This window comes from Syngnathus scovelli, chromosome 1 (genome assembly GCF_024217435.2).
Source record: "Syngnathus scovelli strain Florida chromosome 1, RoL_Ssco_1.2, whole genome shotgun sequence".
Lineage (NCBI taxonomy): Eukaryota > Metazoa > Chordata > Actinopteri > Syngnathiformes > Syngnathidae > Syngnathus > Syngnathus scovelli.
Genome location: NC_090847.1, coordinates 23,778,024 through 23,802,704, shown reverse-complemented (window position 1 = coordinate 23,802,704; position 24,681 = coordinate 23,778,024). Strand labels below are relative to the sequence as shown.

The 24,681-nt window shown below is 42.6% G+C and overlaps 1 long non-coding RNA gene across 1 annotated transcript in view; it reads left to right on the top strand.

Moving 5' to 3' along the window:
• Window positions 1-331: 331 nt before the first annotated feature.
• The window catches only part of LOC125986893 (uncharacterized), a 58,875-nt gene continuing 34,525 nt past the window's right edge, over window positions 332-24,681 (top strand). The window contains exon 1 of the long non-coding RNA XR_007487802.2: window positions 332-495. This is a non-coding gene — a long non-coding RNA (uncharacterized lncRNA). The remainder of the gene's footprint in view (window positions 496-24,681) is intronic.

Here is a 24,681-nt window from a genome sequence, read left to right as displayed (position 1 = left end):
CAGCAAAATTAAGAAAATCAGCCCCTGAAGTTAGGATTACTTTGAAACATGAAATTTGGCAGGGATATTATGAGTAGAAGAAGAAGTTTCAGAAAGCCACCCCCCCAAAAAGACACTGGTAGTCATTTTGATTAGGCTCATTTTGGCCATTTTCCCCCAAATTAAAAAAAAATAAAAAATAAAAATCTGACTCATAAGTCAATTTTCGTTTGCCTTTCATGAGTAGTGTGGGGCCCATGGTGTTTTTTGGGACATTTGAATGGATATTCATACTCACCCGCCATGTTAATTATATTTTTAATTTCTTTGTGAATATGTTTCTGAACCTGTTACATGCAAATAGTACTGTATTGTATCAGTGGCTAATATTTGGGAATTTCAGTAAGGCACCTGGGACAACTACGGGGGTCCTCTGTACCCGGAAGTTAGGAGAAGGTGAGCGGGAGTTTCGCCGGGTCTTGATTGTAACTGCCTCTGTTGTGCTGCGTGTTTCAGGTGAGTAACGCTGTTGAAATGATGATGAGCAGAACTCTCAATACTGCTGGTAGTCGGAGCTAATTATTGTTTGAAAATATGATACATACGGTTATTGTTGTACAATGTATAATTTTGCGTGTAACCTTGATAGTGTGTGATGTTTAAAACGGATTCTCTGTACCCGGAAGTAGGAGACGGTGAGCGGGAGTTCCGCCGGGTGTGACTGTAACTGCTGCTGTTGTGCTGTGTGTTTCCGTAAATTTATTATTTTGACAACAAACCCCGTATGCGCGGAGTGTTTCACGTCCATCCGTGCGACAGTAGAACATACGTAAATAAACTGAAACTGAAAAACGTTCCCCAAAAGTCGTGCCTAAATATTGATAGGAATGCTGGCTTGTTGGTTTAGCAGGGGTGTGAAACAAATTTTTTTCGCGGGCCGCATTGGTAGTCATAGCTTCCATTATGACAGTCAACCCAAATAAATGTATGAGCCCCTCATATTATATACAGTAAAAGCTACAAAACAAACTGACAAATGACTCGTTTTCAAATCAGATGAGTAAAAACTGGTCAAATACTTAAAAAAAAAAGATATTAAAAGTGAAGACAATTTGCAATTCTAGTAATGACACACAAATTTGATGTACAATTTGTCTTCGCGGGACACATAAAATGATGTGGCGGGCCGTATCTGGCCCCCGGGCCTTGAGTTTGACACCTGTGGTTTAAAGGTTCTTTTTTTGGCGTCATGTTGGCCATTTCTTGAGCATACCTTGAAAGAGATTTTCTCACATTTCTACCAAATTTGAGCAACTTACACTACGACAAGACAGATGGAATTGAAAATTATTCAATGAATGCATGGATGAGTCCCCACAAATCACCAAGCCTTACGAAATTCAGGCGCCCTCAAACTGGCAGAGATGCAACGGCTCCCATACTGATGCTTTCAGTTCCTTCAAACTGTTTTTCTTGCATCGAATCCTCCGGAGAGCCCCAATCATCGCCGCTTGCAGCTTTAATTTCGTTTCGTATTAGCTTCACTGTTTTTTTCCGACGCACTAGTCTCTTGTTTTGCTGGGATAAGCCTTTGCATCCAGACGCTGTGTGTAATTCCTCAACTTTCCTGAAGCTTTGTGAAATTACTTGTCCTTAATCTTGCTATTGCATCAAAAAAGTGAAAACACAAGTTCCCCCGGGGAGGATGCAAAAGGGGTGGAGGTTGGGGGGGGGGTTGATATGTGGGTTAGAGGATGTTCTGCTGTAGTCAGCATTGGCCTGAATTCCAACAATATCCTCCTGAAGGATGAAACACAGCAGCTGGTGGAGCAAGACCCCCCCCCCCCCCCCCCCCCCCCCACACACACACACACACCCCACTGCACTACAAACCTCAAGACCCTTCAGTGTATGATAATGCACATCAGAGACAAGTCATCAGGCTCAACCTACCACAAAGTGCACCTGCACTCCATTTTTCAAGCGGACCCAGCGGAGAGCAGTAAACCTTGTTTGCTCTGCTGCTAATCCTTGCTAGGAAACAGCTTTCACAGGATTAGCATCCACGAGTGTGTGAATGTGTGTTTTGTGTGTCTGGGGGTGCGGTGGTGGGGGGGGTTGCACGAGTAGATGTGGGGGAGTTAAAGCAGTTGACTTGGGGATCTTCTCTTCTACTTCCTCTCCAGGATGTTTGGGTTTGACTTTGACCCTCAGTCTTGTGCTCTCAAGGACCCCCTCCTATAACCCCTATTGGCCTCCTTTATAACATCCCCTGGTGGTGTCTATGATTATGGCTCTCCCTGCTGATGTCAGGCTCAATGTCCTCCTCCATACTAAACGTCCTTCTTCATGCTGTAATCACATTATCGACTGAGAACTGAAGGTTAAAAGCAAACATAAGTCAAAGTATTTGTTCCTGAATTTGAAGTCTCTGTTATCGGTTCCAGCTCAAGTGTCTTTGTTCTTGTATTTTAATCATGTGATAAGCTTGAGTTAAGTTGAGACTAAAATGCAACAGAATCAATCTTTGTTCCAAGTGCGGTTGCCAGGATTTTTGCTCGAGTCTGATCTCAAGTTCTTTAACTTAAGTCCAGGTCTTCTGAAGACTGGGAAATCTAATCTGCAATGTCACAAGTCTGAATGAAAATAAGAATTAGTTTTGCTTAAGACTGAGGTCTTCTTAAAGTCTGAAGTTTCACGTCTTAGAGTGTGTGCAAATCAAGTATTTGAATGTAAATGTCATCTCAGTCCCGAAATCAAGTCTCAAATCTTCGTGCTTGAAGTTGGAGCTGTTCTAGTCTAGTCTTCAGTCTATGAGTTTGAGTCCATTACAGTCTTCAAATCATATCTCGAGTATTTTTTCTTTTTTACATGAGACTGACTATCCTCTGACTATCCTCTCATATATTTTTTTTATTCAAGCGTATTTGCAAATTCCAGTGTTTAAATCTGACCTTAGTTTTTGTGTCTGTGGTATTTGGGCTTGAGACCTAGTCTAGCGTATCACAATTGCGTTTTAAAGCTTGACTGGCTGTTTCCCCAGATGACCCTTCAGTTGACAGGTTTACTAAGATGCTTATTTAAGCTTGCCCAACTCAAAAGGACCTTCCGAAATATTTTTAAACAATGATTTCAATTTAAATCCTTTCTCAGGTTTCTTCTTTTGTTCTTTTCTTGTGTCTGCGGGTACATTTCTGCAACGACATGGTAAAAACGTTTAGTTTCTTGCAAAAATGCCTCAAGACACTCCTATTTGCATACCAAGTGCTCGTTTATCCCAAAGCACATTTTTAATATTCTACTCGACATATATTTGTGTTGAGAATATGAGTTATGGGTGTTATGCCTTGCTGCTGGCCACAATAAATCGTTTTGTAGGTTGCATTTCCCTCCTCCAAAACGAGACAATTTTTCTGAATTATCAAAAACAATAATGTCCTTTGAAAACACACACATTGTTGCCAGTGTCTTTATCCTAGTAAACGTATATCTAAAAAAAAAATACCCGGTCACTGATTGGCATGAAATTAAACGAGTGGATATGTTTGTCATGACAGAATTCTCAAAAAGCAGCCATAGGAACCTAGTATGTCCAAAACTGAAGAGTTTGAAAAAGCCATTATGTGCAAATTTTAGTCTAAATAGCTTTGTTGTCCTATCAGTATTTCTGGAGTGATCTGCCAGGTGACCACGAGGCTGCAGCTCCAAACATCGAACTTAAATATAACTTTTTCTTGCTCGCTTAGTTTTTGCCGTTCACGTCGTCTAATCGCCGTCTTTGATTCGTCTTCTCGTTCCACAAACAACGGCGGGTCGTCGTGTTAACAACACCCGCCGAGATGAAAGCCTTCGAGCAGAGATCCGAGAAAAACGAAAAAAGGTAATTCCCCTCAGCTTCCAAATTTTGTGTGCTTGTAAATAGCCGAGATAAAAGCAGCCACCGCCTGCTTGTACTTAATATTCCCATTAGACCTCTAACAATGGCGGCTTTTGTACACCCGCGTGTAGCGAGGTGAATACAAACTCCTTTTGCCTCCAGTACTTTGCCGAGAACAGTTCAATCAGAGAATTTTGCTCCACAAAAAGTAAGAGAAGAAAACATGGCAGGAACTAAAGGGGAGGCACGTTTGGGGAATTGTGGCGGCTGAGCGCTGGAGGAGAATGAACGGTGGCGAGATGGCAGGAGCTGCAGGAGCCTTATTAGAGTCAACAATAAGCATTGGATTCCGCTGACAGTCGCTCAGGTGACTGCGACACTGACATGGGGAGACACTCAAAAAGAAGAACTTCAATGTGCTTTGGGCAAAATTATTATTTTTTTAACCGATCAATGGTGATGATTGCGCTCAATTTACACTGCTGGTCAAAATAACCAGCTGACAAAATAACCCTCCATCCATCCCATCCATCCATCCATCCATCCATCCATCTATCCATCCATCCATCCATCCATCCATCCATCCATCCATCCATCCATCCATCCATCCATCCATCCATCCATCCATCCATCCATCCATCCATCCATCCATCCATCCATCCATCCATCCATCCATCCATCCATCCATCCATCCATCCATCCATCCATCCATCCATCCATCCATCCATCCATCCATCCATCCATCCATCCATCCATCCATCCACTAAATCAGTGTGTCCAAATTCAATCAATTATTGGGCTTGAAAACCAGTAGCACGGTTTACAGTCTCTCAAAGTATTTTGTACATCATAAACGTGTCCAGATTGGCCCTAAAATATCCAACCAGAACACAAAGAGAACATGAGATCTTACTGGACCTGAGGGCCCAATAAACATTTGCTCCATCATGTCATCATCATTGCTTTTCATCCAGCGTTACTGTGGCAACAACATTTAAGAGCCCGAAAAGCTGTTTGGGAACAGAAGTCCAGACCATTATCAAAACCAGTGCCACCGCCACTTGACCTCCTGTGTCCAAAGTGTGGACCCGAACGTTACCTGAAACATTTCTGTATTGTTAGTGACACTTTTATTTTGGTGGAGGATCAATAAACCTTCCTGCCTCCCTGGAGCAGGATGGATGACAGCCTTGTGTGCCAAATACATTTTTCATTAACAGGATTACTGTCCAGCGGTAGAAACACACTCCAGAATGTGTGTTTGTGTGCATGTGTGTGTTCAGGCTGCCAATGGATTTAATCACTTATCATTTCCGCCTCTTTTCTCCCGCTGCGTCGCCAACCAGCCAGAGCCAATCAGCCCACTCCAATCCCAGCAACATGTCGGCTTCCAGGACCACTGACATCCTCCGCGGCTCAGCCCGGAAGCCTCTGCAGACAAACCCAGATATTTCTTTCTTTATTACTAATGGGACAAACAGAGAAGCATTGGATTTGTTCATTTTGTTGATTTTCCACAGCACGGGAAGGTAACAGGCCAGAACAAGGACAGAATTTAAGGAACACACTGACTAACTTTTATGGAAAAGTTTTCAAGCAGGGGATGCTTTTATTTTAATCACATATTAACTGGTACTGATGGAACTACATAGGATCGGGACTTGTATCCATTTCATAATTCTATCGGAACCACATAGGTTTTGGATTATACTTTGATACTATGGAGTCTTTGGGCCAAAGACTGCACAGGATTTGGACCTGTAAATAATACAGTTTTCATCTGGAACCACATACGTACAGCAAGCACCAGACATGGACTGGCACCACATATAACAAAGTTGGAATTGCAGAAATTTTGGACCTGACACCACTGGGACCTGAAGTCAAATAGAATTTGCATTTGAAAAGTACAAGGAGTTTTGGACCACAAACATCATAGAATTTGGACCTGGAAGTATGTAGCATCTGGACTTTGAACTGCATACATTTCGAATTTCGAATCATGTTCAATTTTGCGACCGAACCTGATACATTTTGGACCTGAAACCACACATGCACCCAGAACAATTCCACTTAAAACCACCCAGAATTTAGATCTGGAACAATAAATCATGAAGACCTAGACATAGATACGCTTACGACTTGGACCTGCAATCACACAGGATTTGGACCGAATAACTTGCCATTAGAACCGGAAACAACATTGGATTCAGACTCGGAACTACATTCACTGGAGCACCCTAAAATTGTGACCCAATACCACATGATAAGGAATCAAGTGTAGTTTGGACCTGGAACCTTTTGTTTTTCACGAAAAGAAGCAATTAGCGTTAAGCTAATTTAACAAAAAAATCTTCACTGACACGTCCTTGTGACCAACACAAGCTTTAATTCTTTGTTTCACTAGTACCGGAGCAGAAGACATGAACGATTTCACTAAGCCTGACAGGCAAATTTACCACAAAACTGCCACGTGTTTGTGTGCCTGTGTGTACTCTGAGCGGACAGTGTGTCGTGTTTAGAGAGTCGAGTTAAAAGTGTCTGCCATGTAAAGAAGTCTAATTAGAACATGAAAGGTGGCACTCTAATTAGCCGAGGAAAAGGCCTCACAGGAAAGATAAGAAGAAATTTCCAGGAAGAAAACGAACGGCTTCAGTTAAAAGAACACAAAAGGGGGGAAAACACACACACACACACACACGCGTACACACGCTTGTCTTTTCCTCCCCTCCAGAGTTGCATCGTCAGCAGAAAACATTCCGCCCCAAGCAGAAATAGAAACTTAACACGTGAAAACTTTTATATATCGAAAAGCAATCAACATTTTTTCATGGCTTTGATTGACAGATCCATTTTTGTTGATTCCCGGTATAAGCGCCAGGAGGATTGCTTCCTTTTAGTCGCCGTGTCATCGGGATGAGCCGTCATTGGATCATGAAAACACACACCTTGTTTTCCCATGATGACTTACACTCGCTTCGAATGGTGAATGATTGACGGACGCTTCGCGGTTGCAATTTGCAAAAGGTCCACGCTGAGCTTGAGACTCCTCAGCACGAAGACTTCCAAACAAAGCGGGATATCTAGAATGCCCCGAGCTTTTTCCAAATTTGTTCTGAGAAAATTCCAGGCAGGCTTCAGGTTTGTTGTATTTTCCAAGTAAATTTCCAAAGTGGACTGAGTGCCTACATCAAGAACATTCTTAGGAGTTTTCAAGTATCGCTTTATATTCCTAAATGGATCCCACAGAAGTTCTTAAAGCAAAGTCATTTTCCGAGCCCATTCCAGAAATGTTTCGAGCAAGCTGTTTTAGGGATTTGATCATTGTGATTCGAAAGCATAATTCTAGTGATGACCGTCATCATTGATGCGTGAAGGAGATCCAAGAAATGCGCTTGAAATCCTTTCCCAGTTTGTGAGGTGTCAGAGCCCCCTCCCCCCCCTGCAAATAAGACGTCAACCGCAAAGTGACGCGACATATTTGTTTGGTCCAAACAAATCTCGGCTTGATTCTGGAAAATAAGATGGCTGGACGGCTCATTTCCAGCCATGATGTTTTATTCATGGCTGCTCGGCTCACTGTCGCCTTGAAGCCGTCGCCTTGACGCCGTCTCGGGCGTTGACAAGGACGAAGCGAGAGTCTGAATGTGGGGACGTGTGCGTCCTACCGCCCCGGCTGATAAGGTTGAGCGGAAAGGTTTAAGCGATGGCGACAGGTGGAGGCCTCCCCACTTCACTTTGAATCAGCACGTCGGCTCGTTTGTGTTAGCGGCTGCGCGCTTGGCATCGCCACGTTGCCGTTTTATTCGCCGCCGTCTGTCATTTAGACGCTTTGCTGAGTTCCCGACGGGCTGACGCAAGCGATTTTCTTCTCACCTGTTTTTATTTCCTTATCACCCCTTCATAAAGAAAACACCAAACAAACACTTGAAAGGACTTTTATTGGGTTTCTTGTTTTTGGGGATCAGAAGGATTTCAAACAGTTCTTGGCTGGTTGTTCCTAAATGTTTTAGTTGTATTTATCGATTTATTTAAGTTGAGTTGTTTTAGATTTATTCTTTACTGGTTTACAGTTTCTGACTGTTGTCTGAGTTCATATTTTATTCTTGGCTTCATAATCCAGTCGGTAGATTGGGTCAATCCAAAACTCCTCTTCAAACGTCCTTATGCCGCATCATGGAGCGCTCCAGCTCCATTCTTCCAAAGACCAGAGCGTCATGATCATCACCCATTCTTTGTCTCCTTGCCCCGGTGTCCGACGAGACCTCCCGCCATCCTCCCGAGTTGAAAGAAGGCCCACTCCGTAGTGCCGATCTGAAAGCATCCCCAATGCGATGGCTTCCTTGGTACCATCTGCTGCGCAGTTTTATTGATTAGCGGTGTTAGCGCTGGTGCTATGGGATGCCATTGGGTAGCAGGCACCAACCTTAAAATACTAGAAGGTTCATGTGAGGATACCACGTCGTGTAACAGGCGATTCACCTTCATGGCCTCCGAACGATCGGGTTTGAACTTTGCTCATTTGATCGGTTCCAGATATGTTTTTCTGAATTTGGTTTTTAATTTGTTGTTATTTAACTTGTCGCTTGAACCATGTTCTATTGTTGATTACGAAAGAACAGCTAAAGATAAACACAAACTTTTGATTTCTCATGTCCACTTTTTCATTTGATAGGTTTTGTGGTTATATTTCGTATCTGCAATATTGCGTGAGTCTAGAAAGACCAATCCAAACGCTCTCTAACGGCTTGCAATATGAAGACCTCGGATATGGCTGGCGGTCAATGAGTTAAATGTACCATAGAAATGGATTGGGATTGTATCAGATGATGACCATAATCTTATTAGATGATGTGAACTGCAATGTTTTCAACTCTCAGGCGGTCCGACATGCTGCTCACAAGCTGAGTGGGGAAAAAAGATAGAAAACCTGATGAGCTCCACAAATGAAAAACCATTATCCTTTATTTCTCCGTTGTTTGCTCTTTATTACTCGCACGGCTCAGGAGGGCTCGGGATTAAAGTTTGGGAGAAAACCTTTCGGATTTATGGCAGGGAAAAAAAAGAAGCAATATGGAGGCCGGGCGCTGTAATCTTATGAGTGGCCGGGGAGCCGGCAGATAAAAGTAAATCTACTTGGAACGTTCCCACATTCCCTCCTCGTATTTGTTTGCCGTGACACCACAACAGAGGGAAAAAAAGAGAAACCAAACAAGTGAGGCACCAGGAGGTAGATTAGGAATGTGGCCATCGCCATAATGGCGGAATGATGGCGGAATCAATTGTTTTCCCGCGGCAGAGTCGGCGCTTATTTTCCTGGCGGGAAGCTCCTCTACCTGATTAGCCGGCACAAGACCTGCTGGGAAGATCACGGGAACGCACCCACACATGTGCACACGCAAAGTTTGTGGTATCAGGCAGCCTCGGGAACTTCTGTTCTGCATGTACAGTCGGTCGGCCCTCACTTTCTTTTATCCGACACGTTATTTGCCATATTGCAAGATATTGTTTCAGGTTTTTTGTCCAACTTCCCACACCCTGTTTTTTTAAATTTTCATTTACCCAACTCATTTGCCGTCACTGACAACTTGAATCCTTTTTTTTCTGTTGACATAAATCATATAAAAGAATAACGTCTACTCTGGTTCAACTTATATTAAGGAGGGATTTGTTTGCAGGTAATACCTGTCAAAAAGGTCAAAGGAATGGCAATTATGGGACAGATTTCCTGCCAAAATAAAACGAACAAATCCATTTAGTAAAGGGCATGAAGTCAACACGCTTTATTTGCTCTGCTCGGCCACACGTAGTGTAATGACGCCCCCGGGCTTTGACTTTGAACCATTTTATGGGTTTGGGTGTCGTCATGACATACATCCAATATCTCTAGGTTGACTTTAGCAGAGGGATGACAACAAAGCACTGCCACCAACCCGATGTGACAGGGCCAAAAGGAAGAAAAAAAAAAAAAAAACAGCAATGGCCTCATCTGCATATCTCATCACCACCTCACCGTCTGGCGTCTGGTCGAGAAGAGGCGAGGCTTTTAGCGAGCGGTCAGGTCGAGCGGAGCACCGGTCGTCGCCGACGCGCGGTGTAAATCTGCCGGGCTCCTCGCTGGCCGATCAATGGCGATCTGCGAGTGATGAATGAGAGCCCAATTCACTCCATCTTGAGAGGCTTATCAGCCAGCCAGCGATAGGTCGCCACGATAAAGCACGGCTTTCTTAATCGCGTCCTCCGCGTCAAAGTCATGTGACACTTACAGGAGCGGTCACGGTGAGAAGACATATAAAACTGATGTCTGGTCCTTGGTGAAAGGTGTCCTTGTTTCTAGGTTGTATGACATCGTGGGTTCTAGAGTATAAAATGACTCTTTGGTGCAATGTCAGTCCTCAGGTGTTGTGAATTTTCGAAGGTTCTCTTTGTTGCAAGGGACAGTAAGTTCTCGGGTGCGAAGTATCCAATGTCTCGGTGTGAGGTTAGTTTTAAGGCGTCGTTGGTACGTGGTGGTATTTTAGTCAAGTCAAGGAAAGTCAAGAAACCAGCCAGTAATAGGCCATAAACCAGGGGTGTCCAACTCATTTTTTTCACGGGCCGCATTGTAGTCATAGTTTCTTTCGGAGGGCCATTATGACTGTCAACCCAAATAAATGTATGAGCACCTCATATTATATACAGTAAAAGCTACGAAACAAACTGACAAATAACTCGTTTTCAAATCAGATGAGTAAAAACTGGTCAAATATTCTAAAAAAAAAACTTTTAAAAGTGAAGACAATTTGCAATTCTAGTAATGACACATGAATTTGATGCACAATTTGTCTTCGCGGGACACATAAAATGATGTCAAAGTCAAAGTCAGCTTTATTGTCAATTCCTCCACATGCCAAAGACACACAAAGAAACCGAAATTTCGTTCCCCCCTATCCCACGGTGACAAAACATGGCCCACAACAGACAAACAAGTAAACAAGTATAACCACAGCGTGCTGAATAAATAATGAATAAATAACACAACAAATAAATAAATAAGAGGAGCAAAAAAAGGGAGCAAGTGCGCGTACAGCAGACATTCCAGAAAATAGCGCGACAGTGCCGCACGCTACGCAGAAGGGGGTAGCGAGTTCAGGGTCCTAACAGCCTGGAGAAAGTCTGACGGGCGTGACGGGCCGTATCTGGCCCCCGGGCCTTGAGTTTGACACCTGTGCCATAAACAGTCAAGAGCTACATAAAACTAAAAAGTCAGGACTGTCAAATAGCAACTCAAGTCAACAGCCACTAAAAAAACAAGTTCATGTATAGAGACGTTGCGCACTGTTAAATGACCTTCTTAACTTTATTTTGATTTTTTTTTTTTTTGGTCTGCGGCTACAGATTAATACCCCCCATCAAGAAAAATATGGACTTTATGACTATCGTATATGAAATGCTCGAGTCAAAGGTTGTTTTTGCTGTCACCAGCATGCAGGCTCCACTGTGACTATCTTTAGTCCCTTTAAAATAGTGCTGATATGCGTACAAAAACGATGTCTGTACTCCCACTTCCTGTCTGCGAGGGCTGCTGACTCCCGCTGGCATTTTCCCGCCGTCACACTGCTCTTTGTTCGCCGTCGACTCACCTCGGGCTGCTCCATCCTCGACAACTCAGCTAAGCTCGCTTCTTTGCCGCCTGGCTGCGTTCGAGTCGACTCGTCCCGTCATCGTGGACGAGGTGGGCGGACGTTATTGGGGAACGGGAGAGAAGTAATGTGCCGCTAACTTGGGTGTGACATTGATTTGTCCGCCTGTTAAAATGAGCACGTTAAGTAAATATAGATATTTTTTCTTCGTTCCACTTGACGCTGCGTTTTTATAGAGTGCGCAAGTTGATATCTGGAAGTGTATAAATATGGCTGCATATTGCTGAGTTGTCTTACTGCTAATTTTGCACACTGGTATTGCTTAAGACTGACTGTATGAAAAGAATAACTTCATTATTTCCTCTTTTGTAGCGAGCTTATTCAGAGCGAGAATCAACATTAGCATCTGGTCTTTGATCTTTTTTTAAGAACAAAAGCCCAAACTTGAAGCTGGAAAAACTTGCAGCACAAAACTATTATTTCACAGGAAGTAAAACCAGTTCAGGAACCCTTTCAATTACCATGTATAAAAATCAAGTCGCACGTATAATATAAGCACAAAAACTTAAATGATGTCAAGAACTAGCATCGAGAACTGTCCAAAAACAAGTTGCAAACCAGAAGGTGGTTCTTGACATTGTTTTTTTTAAGCTGTTTTTCTTTCTTAGTTCTTGATTTTTTTTTTTTTTTTGTGTCTGATTTGTAACTTAATGTTTCTTTGAATAGTTCTTGACATGATTTGTCACAGGACTCTTGACACGGTTCTTCAATTTATGTTTCGGTATTTGACAATGTGTTTCTTCGTTTTTGATACGATTCTCGTCTTAGATATTATCGGATGTAGCTCTTGATTATTACTTTTAAAGATAGCTTAGCATTCTTCATTCTGTTTTTGATTTTGTTTAACGCTTAGTACTTTGTTTCTTGACATTTTTTAAAATGGTTCTTGACTTAGTACTTGACTTAGAAATTGACTAGATAAAAAAAAACAAAAAACAGTAGTTTTGAAAGACAGATGGGAATGTGAACATTCATTCATATATGATCTAGTTTAACATTTCAAATGGATGGTTTTGCTGTGCTAGCAATTTTAAAGCGGAACTGGTTGTGTTGCTTTCTTTAGCCTTCACATTAGTTGGATAACGAGCCACAGTCTGACTTAGCAAACAATAGTAAATATTTATTCATATTGTATGTAGACTATAATATGTCTTATTTCACTGGTTGTTCCCAGCTGGGCAAAAAAACACGAGACGGTAAATGGGAATATTTTTTCCCGTTCCGTGATGTGCTTGGAGAACAGATAACGGACAGGCAGACGGGATAAGTGGCAGCGCAGAGGTAAACTTTCATCCGTGGGTCTTTTGTGTCCGAGACAATGCGGGAGGCGAACGGAGCAAAGTCGGAGAAGCGAGATTAGCGGCGGCGGCGAGCGAACATCTGGCGGCGACAGATATGCTGCCTCAGACCTCAGCGCAACCCCGGCGGGTAAACAAACCCACCGCAGTTCCGTGTTGATTTATGGCCGGATGCGCGGCCATTATTGGTGAAAACGCGCGCGTGGGTCTTTGTCAGCGTGTCGTTGCGACTCGACAGGCGAGTACAACGCGGCCCCTGTAAATCAGGGGCGGCGAGCGGCGAAGAGATGACGGGCTTGGTCCTAGACATTCATCATCGCACGTGTCTATATGGGGGCGTTTTCACCGTTTTTTAATGTGAGCGCACCAACTCTGCCTTTTATTGATGTCACATTTCTGTAAGGGTGCATCCAACAAAGAAACACAAGAAACAAGCGTGATCCAGCCTGCTGCCACCAAGCTGTACAAATTCACTTCTAAGAGTATACATATATTGTGTTTTCAACAAAATGCAACTTTATTTACAATTTCATAAAGACAGTTTGGTGCGCAGTCTCTCACGACGTGCGTAGTTTGCCCGGTACAGGCAGTACTAGGTCAATCAAGAACCACACTAAGTTAATAAAACAGTGCTGTCTTGAAATCCCATTTTCAAATGAGCGCTTTGCTGATTTTTTAATAATAATAATAAAAAAAAGTCTTTGTGTGGTACAAAGGGCTCGCATTGGCCACTATTATTTCACAGCTCACAAGTTTTGTACTCTTCTTCCTGCCGCCCACTCGTCCCCGGGGTCCTCCAGGCCTCCTCCTCCTCCCGCGTCCCCCACCAGGCCATCTCCGAGGACTCCCCAGCGAATCAGCCAATTAGCCCTGGACCCCCCTGGCCCTCGGAGAAGTGGAGCGAGGCGGGCAGATCCGGTCGTGACGTCCCCCGCCGCCGACACGTAGAGGAGAGGATAATGCGCGACCCCTTTATAAAACGTGACCCCCTTTAATAGATGACCCCCTTTTTACCTGTGTCATCTCTAAAGCGCTTGGAATCAATTGAGGCAGAGAGAGCAGCTGTCTTGTTACAGAAAACACCTACACGTAGATAATGAGCCGCATGCTGCTTCACCTCATCTCAAGCATAACACTATCGGCCGTATTGATCTTTGTATACAATATATAAGGTCAAGTCACTACAGTATAAGATATACTGTTGTCACTTGACCATCTGATATGATATAATAGTTTTGATATCATATCATATGTCATATCATATTATGTACTGTATCATAATGCAGCGTACCCGATTGTATATTGTATATTATGTAATATATTTTATATTTTTAGTGGTCAGGTTAGCAAGTCCACCTCACAGAGGTTGTGTGTTCGCATCCACCTCTGTCTTCCTGTGTGGCGTTTGCGTGTTCTCCTCTTGCTTACACGGTTTTTCTCCCACATTCCAAAAAAACCTGCATGGTAGGCCGATTGACCTCTGACCTCTCCGAAATTACCAATAGGTGTGAGTGTAAGGGCGATTGGTTGTTCGTCTCTGTGTGCCCTGCAGTTGGCTGGTAAACAGTTCAGAATGTCCCCCCGCTTATTGCCTCGTGACCCTCGTGAGGAAAAAGCAGTTCAGATAATGGATGGATAGATGGATGCATTATAAAAGAGAGTGAGAGAGAAAGAGAGAAGAAAAAAATAAGAATTCATACACAACGCCTGTGTTTTGTACATGATGTATTTTCCTCAATTTATTCGTCAGTCAGCAGCCTGGCTGGCAGTGCCGACTCTTGTCGTCCTACTCAGGGTCTGAAGGTTAATACAGCGACTCGTTCCTGTCCGCTTGTCTAGTGATGGCGACGCCACTGATGGCGGCGTCAGTGGCGGCCTTTTGTCCCACCGTGGCGAGTGACAGGAAGTCGTGATTGGCTGCTGTTAGCTGCCACATGCGCTGATACGCTGACAAAAGGACACACATGCACAACATGAACATCAGCGACTGGCCGCCGTTTTATCTGATGAACGAGCGCTCTCCGTGCGGGTGGTGGGAAAAGGGGCGGGGCTAGATGAAACAAATCGTCTAAAAATGTCACCCGGCTTGTGCAGCATGCCTGAAGCATTGTGATAACGTGTACGGGTGGATTAAAACCACAACAATGATTAGACCTAGATTGACAGTTTCACGTTGACCTTCACCTTACACATCACATAACACATGCTAATGTATGGTGGCATTATCAACCAACCAACCAACCAACCAACCAACCAACCAACCAACCAACCAACCAACCAACCAACCAACCAACCAACCAACCAACCAACCAACCAACCAACCAACCAACCAACCAACCAACCAACCAACCAACCAACCAACCAACCATGATAATAATCAAATTTTCTAATGAATTATTTCCCAAAGTAAAGAATTAGTTATCAAATTATCAAGATAACTTGTGAAATAATTCTTTCTGAGATTAAGTGTATACATTTTCATTAGTTCAATCTTATCACACAAATAAATATTATTACAAATTAATGAGGAAAATAGCTAACTTAAATTACATACTTACTACATATTTTTTTTAACCCAGTTCCCAACTCGGTAACTGATGACTTAACTACTAAGTGCAAGTCAGATGATGGCCTATGCCAATTTACGAGGGGAATCAAGGAAAATGAATAAGGTCCAAATTGGTCTACCTGGTTAATTTTTTGACTGTGAACACGTCAAAGAGACGGAAGACAACGTTCGCGCATGTACGAGATGAAAACAAAACAATGGAGCAAAGCATTGCTGTCAGATGAGAAGAAGAAAGGAGATTGTTTTTTTGGGAGCTGTAGCTGGAGGCCTCCTCTCATCTCCCCCACGTGCCCCGCCCCCTTCTTTTTTTTTCAATGTTTGCGGGCCCACTCAACACATACTCAACACACTCGACGTGCTTCACACTGCATCAAAAATTGAAGGTGCTCTTTTGTGTCGCTGCTGCATTTTGAGGACACACACACACACACACACACACACTGGTCATGGATGAGAAAGCGTCAGTTATTTTGTTGTTTTTTTTATTTTATTTGTTTTTTTGGAATTTTGGGAAAGTTGATAAAACAGAAGCACAGGAAAATAATCAGGTGCCGCTTTACACTCTGCTTGCACTGTCACATGACAACTAAAAATACACATCAAATCATCTTCAGCATTGCTAAGAACCGGCAAAAACCCAAAGTATCAGCGGGAAAAGTTTGTTGAAAAAAAAAATTACCTATCACTTTAAAATAGCTGCAAAAGAAAGAGGTGTTGGCTGTTGTTACTTTACAGTTTTTATCGATTGCTTTGACCTGTTTGGCTTCATCGTCTCCATTTCAGCAGAACAGAAGATCCCATTCTCATTGGATTGACACAATATCAAAATCTCTATATATTTGTCAAAATATGACTTGAGAAAGTCACAAAAGCTGCAATAATGCTGCGTTGTCTAATGAAGTGATGGAAAGCACACTTCAAGTCCATCAAACCTTGTGCGTATCAGGCTGGCTGCGTTGCCATGGCAACCCCACCGGGTGCAAAAGGACAAAAGGGAGAGCATAGTTTAGCTTTGGATGGCGCAGTCGGATCATGTGGAAACTCGCCGACCGCTGAACCCGCCCGCTGCACCGTGCCTCACCGCGCCGGCGGGGTTCCCGTGGCAACAGCATCCTTTCGTCTCTCTCTAATTCTGCAAGAGGAACAATTGGCACGAATCACCGCCGGGCTTCGGTGCGCTCGCACTTAAAAGCCACAAAGACCCTCGAGAGAGGCCGTCTCATTGGCCGGGAGTGGTCAGGTGACGCTGACATGCTGTCTGAGGGGTCGATCAGTCACGACCGCGCGTGTTTACGTTCGCAGATGTTGAGCCAAGTTACAAAGTAGAGTTGAAAAACACTCTGAGGGTTTCAAGAATGGTTTTGAAGGCACGGGTATGGCTTCAAGCCAGAGTTGGACTTTAAAAACAATCTTAGGCTTTCGAGTTAAGGGTGGGTTTCAAAGTAGGGCCTCAAGGCAATATTTAAGATTTCATACTAAGGTGCTCGGGGTGTTCTCAAATCAATTTTGTTTCTTTGTTGTTGTTAGGCCAAACCACGGTCTTTGAAAGTAGGGTTTCAAGACATGGTTAGAGTTGACATATCTATGATGAGGAGGCCCAACAAAAAGACTCAAGCTGCCATTTCCAAAAAGACACAGTCATTTTGATTCGAAGCAGTCTTTTTAAGTTCATATCTCGGTGTCCTTCTCAAGATGGCTGCCATCGGCCACTCGAGGCTCGAGGACTCTCATGGCGCAACCCAACTTTACGTTCCTGGGTGCTCCAGAATCTTCTGTTGTTGATATCACTGCATCCATTCTACCTCAGCTCAAATGCAAATTCACGTGTGGAAGACAGAGAGAAAGATTAACCCGACTGACCCGGCGGGTTGGAAATCTATAAAGTGTTTGATGAGACGCTGGTTGGCAAGGCGATGACTAGGCTTTGAAAAAATGCGCACTGAATGTAAATACGTCCAAATATGCAAACGCCTGCAAATCTTTTTATAGAACAAACTGCAAGGAAAGATTTGTTCCTGACAACAAGGCTAGAACATTTAATTTGTAACCGTCAACCTGGTTTGAACCTCACATTAAGAACTTCTAACATTTCATTTGAAACGCTAACCCTGATTTGAGCCCCAACCCCAGATTGAAACCTATTTTAAAACCTCTATTGTTATTCTAAATCTATCTTGAAAATGAGTTAAGAACCTTAATTTGAAGCCCCAGTCATGATTATCAGATTAATTTTAAAGACCAACTATCTTGAAACACTGCTTTGAATCAGTAACCTTGACAATTTTTACCGCGACCTTCCACTGATTAGAAACCTTAATGTGGAAACCGAACCTAGTCTATTACTATAATTTCATTCTGATTCAAATGTCTAAACCTGCTCCACTTTGAAACCTCGATTCTAACTCAAAATCGGAAGTGGAGCTTGAAACAGTGATTTGAAAGCTAACCCTCAGTGATGCGCCGACGGCGCCAGAGTATGTTTGCGCTTGCGCTGGTCTTTCGGTTCGCTAGATGTTACATGCTTTGGCTCGGCAGATGGATCATTTATTTCCATCCGAAGCTGTTGTTCTCTCGCCTCCGGCGGCCCAGCGTCTTGGCAGCGCTTCCTCGCTTCTCGCCTTTGCTGCTGCCAAAAAATTTTATACACTCCTTACAAAGCAATGATCAACCATCAAGATGATGGACCAACCGGCAGCCTGGCTCTCATCACGAATGTCCCTGGAGCTGGACGGCTTCGAATGATGCTGACCCGTTTCATCACCACTATGTTTTACTTTAGTCTGTGATTTTCAATGGTTTATTTCAAAACAACAACAAAAATGAGCCCAAATATTTCCTCATAAATCAAGTTTGGTCATAAATTGCGCTCATAAATTTAAGTGTGGTTATAAATTGGGGCTGGTCATAAATATACAATGGTCATGAATTGCTAATGGTCATGGATGGGGATCATAAATTATAATGTAGTCAAATGTGATTTTTGTGGTCACGATTTTAGCATTGTAAGAAATTGGTGAAAATTGTTATCTTGTTGATGTTCATAAATGTAGAGTGGCTCCAACTATGTGTGTATGTATTTTGTTATTGTTATTAATAGTGATCATTAATTGCGGTCGTAAATTAGGGGTGATTTTTAATTCAACCTGGTCATGAATTTAGCATGACCTTAACTTCTGTGACAATAAATTGTGCATTGCTTCAAGTTAAGAGTTTTCATTAATGGGGTGTGGCCATTCATTGGGTTAGTAGAAATTAAACACTTTAATAAATTAGGTTTGCTCCAAAATTGGAAGTTTGAGAAATAGTGGTGGTCATATAAAATTAGGTTGGTCATCAATTAAGTATGGTCATATTTTTTTTTCTTCATAAAATGTGTGTTAATAAGCAGAAAATGATATGCACTGATGGTGGTCATAAATCATTGATGGACATAAAACAAGAGCAAAGAAAAACAGGGGGTGTTCATAAATTAAGCATTGACAAACATTGTTTACACTTATAACTGGGCTGTGGTTATGAAATGAGTTGGTATTAATGAAGCATAATCATAGATTAGAGGCTTTAACAAATAGTAGTGATAAAATTGAAGTGACCAATGCGATGCTTTCAGAAATTAGCTAGTGTGGTTGTAAAATTTGTACATGTTAGGATTATGACTTTAGATGGTCATAAAATATGGGTGGCCATAAAGAAAAGTCATAAATTATATGGCGTGATTTTCCATCGGAAGAGGTCATAAATTTAGTGTGGCCATTGGTGTGTTTTGGATGGTCATGATTTGGGGTGTGGTCATAAATCACACTTGTTCCTAAAATGGGTTATTGAGCATTGTTTTAGCTTCAGCATTAAGTCCAATAAAGGCTTGAAGGTTTTGATTCGTACAGTACCACTTCCATGTATAGCGCACGTGTTTAAATCGTTAGCTTTGACTTTCCGTCACTGAAGGAACACAAGAAGAACTCTGAGGATGGATGTGTTGCTGAGCTCAGTCTTTCCACTGAAGCACCAGGATGCTTATTAGAACACCCAACTGAGCCTAAAAAGAGCTTTGTCATTACCACACGCGCACTTGCCCACACAAACAAGTGCTTTTCATCACTGGATGTGTAAGAAGAAGCCATTCGAATATGTGGGTCGGTCTTTCCACAAAAACGTTCATCACAGCAGGAGATGGTAGATGAAGATGCATGGATTGTGCAGATATGCCTGGTTAGCTTAGTTTAGCCGCTGTGCCATGTTGACAGTTGGAACGACTGTGAATACACGTCATCCACATGTCGAGACTTGCTTGGCTCTTTGTTGGTTTTTCATAAACCAAAGAGAGCTAAGGGAAAAAATAGACGATTAAAAAAAAGACAAAATTCCAAAATGAATGCAGTTTTACATATTTTCCTCATCTGACGACAACAATTTATCACATTTTTGCAAGTGTTTTCCCGAAATTTCCCTTTTTAGTTGTTCCGCATTTTCGATGACAGAATTTATAAAATATAATTACCGTATTTTCCGCACTATAAGGCGCACCGGATTATAAGGCGCACCTTCAGTGAATGTCCAATTCTAAAACTTTGTCCATATATTTGGACACGCCTGCCGTAGTGGCTCAATATTGGTCCATATATAAGGCGCACCGGATTATAAGGCGCACTGTCAGCTTTTGAGAAAATTTGAGGTTTTTAGGTGCGCCTTATAGTGCAGAAAACACGGTATTTTAAAATGAACTGATATTTAATTGAAGTTCATCTGTATCCATTCTCACATTCAAAATCTACAATTTGAACTAATTACACAGCGGTTAAATTGAGCATCGGCATTAACACACAATTTTCCACAGAAATGTCATTTTCTGTCGGAAACGGTAATATCTCTTGGCTTTACAATCATTAATAGTGTTGTCGTCGGCATCAGTTGTTTTCACCAGCCACGCCAGATCGCTTCAAACACGAGCAACAATTTCAAATGGATCCATTCTCGAGCAGCCGATGGCGATCCATTTAAATGTTGATTGATTGCGATCGTCTGTATTTCTGCAAGCCGTTGCTGTGACTGACCACTAATCGAAGACTTCATGAAGTGAAGAGGAAGAACCGGAAGACGAGCCGAAGTCATCAAGGATGTGTTCACACTTGTCACTTTTGATTCAAAACAGCTCCGTTTGCTATTGATCCAATTGTGTGTTTTTCTTTATGTTGTGTTAAGGTTAGGTGAGTTTTGTACACATTCGAGCAGGCTCGGGTAGGGAAGGTTGGCTTTGTCCATATGAATGAGATGCACACTTTTTACCGCAGGCGTCTTTATTTTATCCACAGGTACATATGAAATTGTAAATAGGGTTGAGCCTTGTTGTAAAATGTGTGTACGTACTTTATTTTTATGTCTTGGCGTCTTGCTGTGTCTCACTCGCTTAAAACTGGAAATGGATTTTTCGGGGTTCGCACTTCAGTTGATCCTGCCGTGCTCCTGCCCCAATCGATTGGTGCCTCTTGTTATAGAATTGCAGAGGGGGGCAGGCCAGGCTAAGCGAGGATTGGACTAAGCGAAGCTAATCCGTTTTGAAACCTGTAATGGGAAAGCACCTTAAGTAAATTTGGCTTTTTCAAATGGAACAACGGAAAAACCTTTCACAGCTAAAGAACAAGACTTTACGATTCAACCTACAAATGATTGCATCCTAGACGATAATAATAATTTTCACATAAAAACGCAGCGTGAGCAAATGACTTGCATTTGGAAGTCTTTTCACGCGCTGCATTTTTTCCAATAATAAGTAAAACTCCACATTATCGTCACCGTTCACTCAAACGTTCACCTACATTGTTTGCTTATTGCTTTTCTGACAGCCAACTTTCGCGTTCGTGAGAAACATAAACAAATGTCAACCTTCCATCCACCCACTGATACGCCGCGTAAACAGTCAAACCGCTCTTCAACTTTAACTTTTTAACCATACGCCCACTGCCAACAACCCAGCAGACAAGGTGCGGCTCGCTGCACATAGCGATGTGGTACACTACGTAAACAACTAGTAACCAAATAATATGGCGGTTCCTAAAAAAATACTTAAGTAGTTTAACAACATACCTAATCTGACTATTGCCAGACTTAAGTTTTGTACAAAGTATTACCCAACTAGTATAGTAGGAGCTGAGAATAAGACTCATACAAAACCAGTACCAGAGTAAACAAAAACACTGTTAACAATAACCATATTAGTATCATGCTCCAACCAGACTATAACCAGTTTAATAGCAGATTCTAAGTAGTCTCGAAGCACAATGTGAGTAGGCTATAACCATCTTAAAACCATCTTGTACCAGACTAGTACCACCTGACTCAAATGAACTAACCAGGCTAGTGTCAAACGGTACTGTAAATAGGCTACAATTAGAGTAGCCTATAACCGGACTTGTACCAGTCCAGTAGAATCTCACAACCAACCTAGTACCAGACTGGTGATACATTATAACCAATCTAACATCACAGTAGTATAACTAGTTAAGTATAAAGCCAGACACTTTTATTCCCATGGTTGTTTTGGGTTCAATCTTTGCCTAAACCACGAGTCGCTCCATCTTCGGGGCTGCACGCGCCGTTGTTGTTGTCACGCTTTTTTCCCACGGGAACGCCACTTGATGTATTGATCATGTGACAAGCTGCCGCCGCCGCCACCATCAGCGCTTTCGCATTTCAAAGGCAGGAGATGAGATGTGCTAAAAATTGGACGACACGTGTTGTCTCTGCGGCGGATGCTGATGATTAAAGGATACGTCCACAGATGAGAATCAAAAATGATTTTCATCTCATTGTAGTTGGCAGGGGGCGCTGGTGAGAAGCAAAATTACACATGACTGACAGCTCAGCAGATCGTGGCAAAAACACTCGCACTTTATACTATAGAAGTACCATAAAAATTGTGGCGTGTCTGATTTTTTTTTTTTTTTTTTACAGTTCCTTAAGTTACAACACTAGCAGTATTTCAGATATTGCTTCTCCTTGAAAAGTAAAATCCTGTGACCTGCTTACTATTGAACGTCATTGTAAAAGTTACTAAATTACTTTTTCTCTACTCTGGTATTAGGCTTGCACTGATTTGGTTCTCGTCTGCTCCAAAACTGAGACTGGTATATAATTTGATTTTAGTCTAATTTCATACTGGGTCTGATGTTTGATAACGTGTGCTAGTCTAATCTGGTTTTATATGAGTTTTGTAGACTCATTTTAGTTAAGTAATTGTTTGGTTTTAGTTTGGTATTTTATACGAGTCTTGGAGACTCATTTTAGTCAAATCGTTGTTTGGTTTTAGTTTGGTATTACTTGTTTGGTTATAGTCTGATACTAATCTGGTACTAGTCAAGCAATATTGTTTGGTCTACCTAATTGGTAATTGGTTTAAGTGTGGTTTCCTGTGGATGAGGCACGTCAAGTGTGGTGCTGTTATCCTCCGCTCATTCTCTCTCTCTCTCTCTCTCTCTCTCTCTCTCTCTCTCTCTCTCTCTCTCTCTCTCTCTCTCTCTCTCTCTCTCTCTCTCTCATACTTCCGATGGGCTGGCGCCGGTCGGCTTGTGCGTGTAAGTGTCAGGCCGCAGTCACGGGGTGAGCAGCGTGGCAGCCATTTTGCGAACATCAACTCCCACCTGGCGCCAATTAGAGCTGCTGGCGGCGCTATTAAAAGAGATGTCGGGGGCACTGCTGACAGATGGCTTCACGCCGCCTATGTCCCTGCACAGTACGCCCACCATCACGCCCACACCTCACACCAATGCTAATAGCACATAAGATACAGAACGCTATACTGGATGATTTCCAGCGCACGTATTACAGAACGTTTGATGAGGAGCTTCATGTTAAGCGTCTGTTTTGCTGACCGCCTGAACTGGAGGCTTTTTTTCCTCATCTGGACCTCACAAAATTTAAAACACATTTCAGCACAAGATGATTCGGATGAGTTCTGTGAGTCTTAATAGTTTGTTTACATTGTTCATATTTCATTTAAATCAGGTCTACTCCAGTGCAGTCCTCACATCTGTGGTCTCTTCTCAAGGTTTCTCATTTCCCCTAGTAGGAGTTTTTCCTTGCCCTCCTGGGAGTTTAAGATCAGGGGCTGTTTGAGAATATTTGTCAATTTTCACTTGTTAGTCACCTAAATGTTGAACAGAGGCTGAGATGTACCGAAGTCAAATTCCTTGTTTGGCATGCTCAAACATGGCCAATAAAGATTCTTGAATCTTCTTGAATCTTGAATCTTGTTTGGTCCTATTTTAGTACTAACTGCTTCTCATCTGATTCTAGTGTCACTCTAAGATTTGTTTTTTGTTGTTTAGCAGCAGTTTGGTAAAGTATAGTTTTGGACTTGTACCAGTTTGATACAAGTCTGGGTCAACACTGGTTTACTTTTTTGCCCGGTTCTTCCCTGCTCAAGTTGGTCTTGACTGATTCTACCGTAATTTGATAGAAATGTATTTCGAGTTTGGTTCTTGCATTCATTTTCATGTGGTACAACTTCTAAACATGTACTTTGTACGAGTTTCAAAGCTGGCGTATAATAATAATAGCGTATATATTGCTACCTTGTGCTTCCTGAAGATGCTAACTCCCGTTGCGGTGTTTTTTCAAACTTGGTGAGAGGAAGTTGAGCAAACTTTTGGCGTGTTTGTGCAAGTGTGGCACGGCAGTGAGCAGGAAGTTCAAGTGTATTTAAGTTTCTGCGTTCCACGCCACAGAACCTTTTCTTCCCTGCGGAGTTTGAGACGGACGTAGCGCCGCCCTGGAGAGCATCCCGGGCTCTGCGCCTTATCTCCGTCAGGCACATGTCCCCCCCCCCTTGCCCCTGAGGGAAATCACGCCGCCTCCACCTTGGGCGGCGCACAGGTGACAAGGAGTCTTTGTGTGCCCGACGCCAATCAGCCCAGCGCAGTCACAAGTCACCAGAGAACCCACTCAGTGCTTTTGCGTGAAACTCACACAGTTAACAAACTGAACTCTTCACACACTCGTATAACTTTTTACTCTTCTATTTAATCAACTCTGATTGGACTTTCTTGCCCACATACGTGTCTGTACTACTTTGTTTCATGTGTAGTAAACGCCTTGGCCTAGCTGTAGGTTAATTTGGGTCTTTCGACCTAGTCTAGCTCTAGACCAAAATCTAGAAACTGAAATTAGCATAATTAGCTAACTTTGATGCTGGTACTAATCAGGTTTTACGAATTTACACATGACTGCGCTGTGGTTTTACTCTGGTACTAGACTGATTCAAAAAGTGAGCTAGTTTTAGCC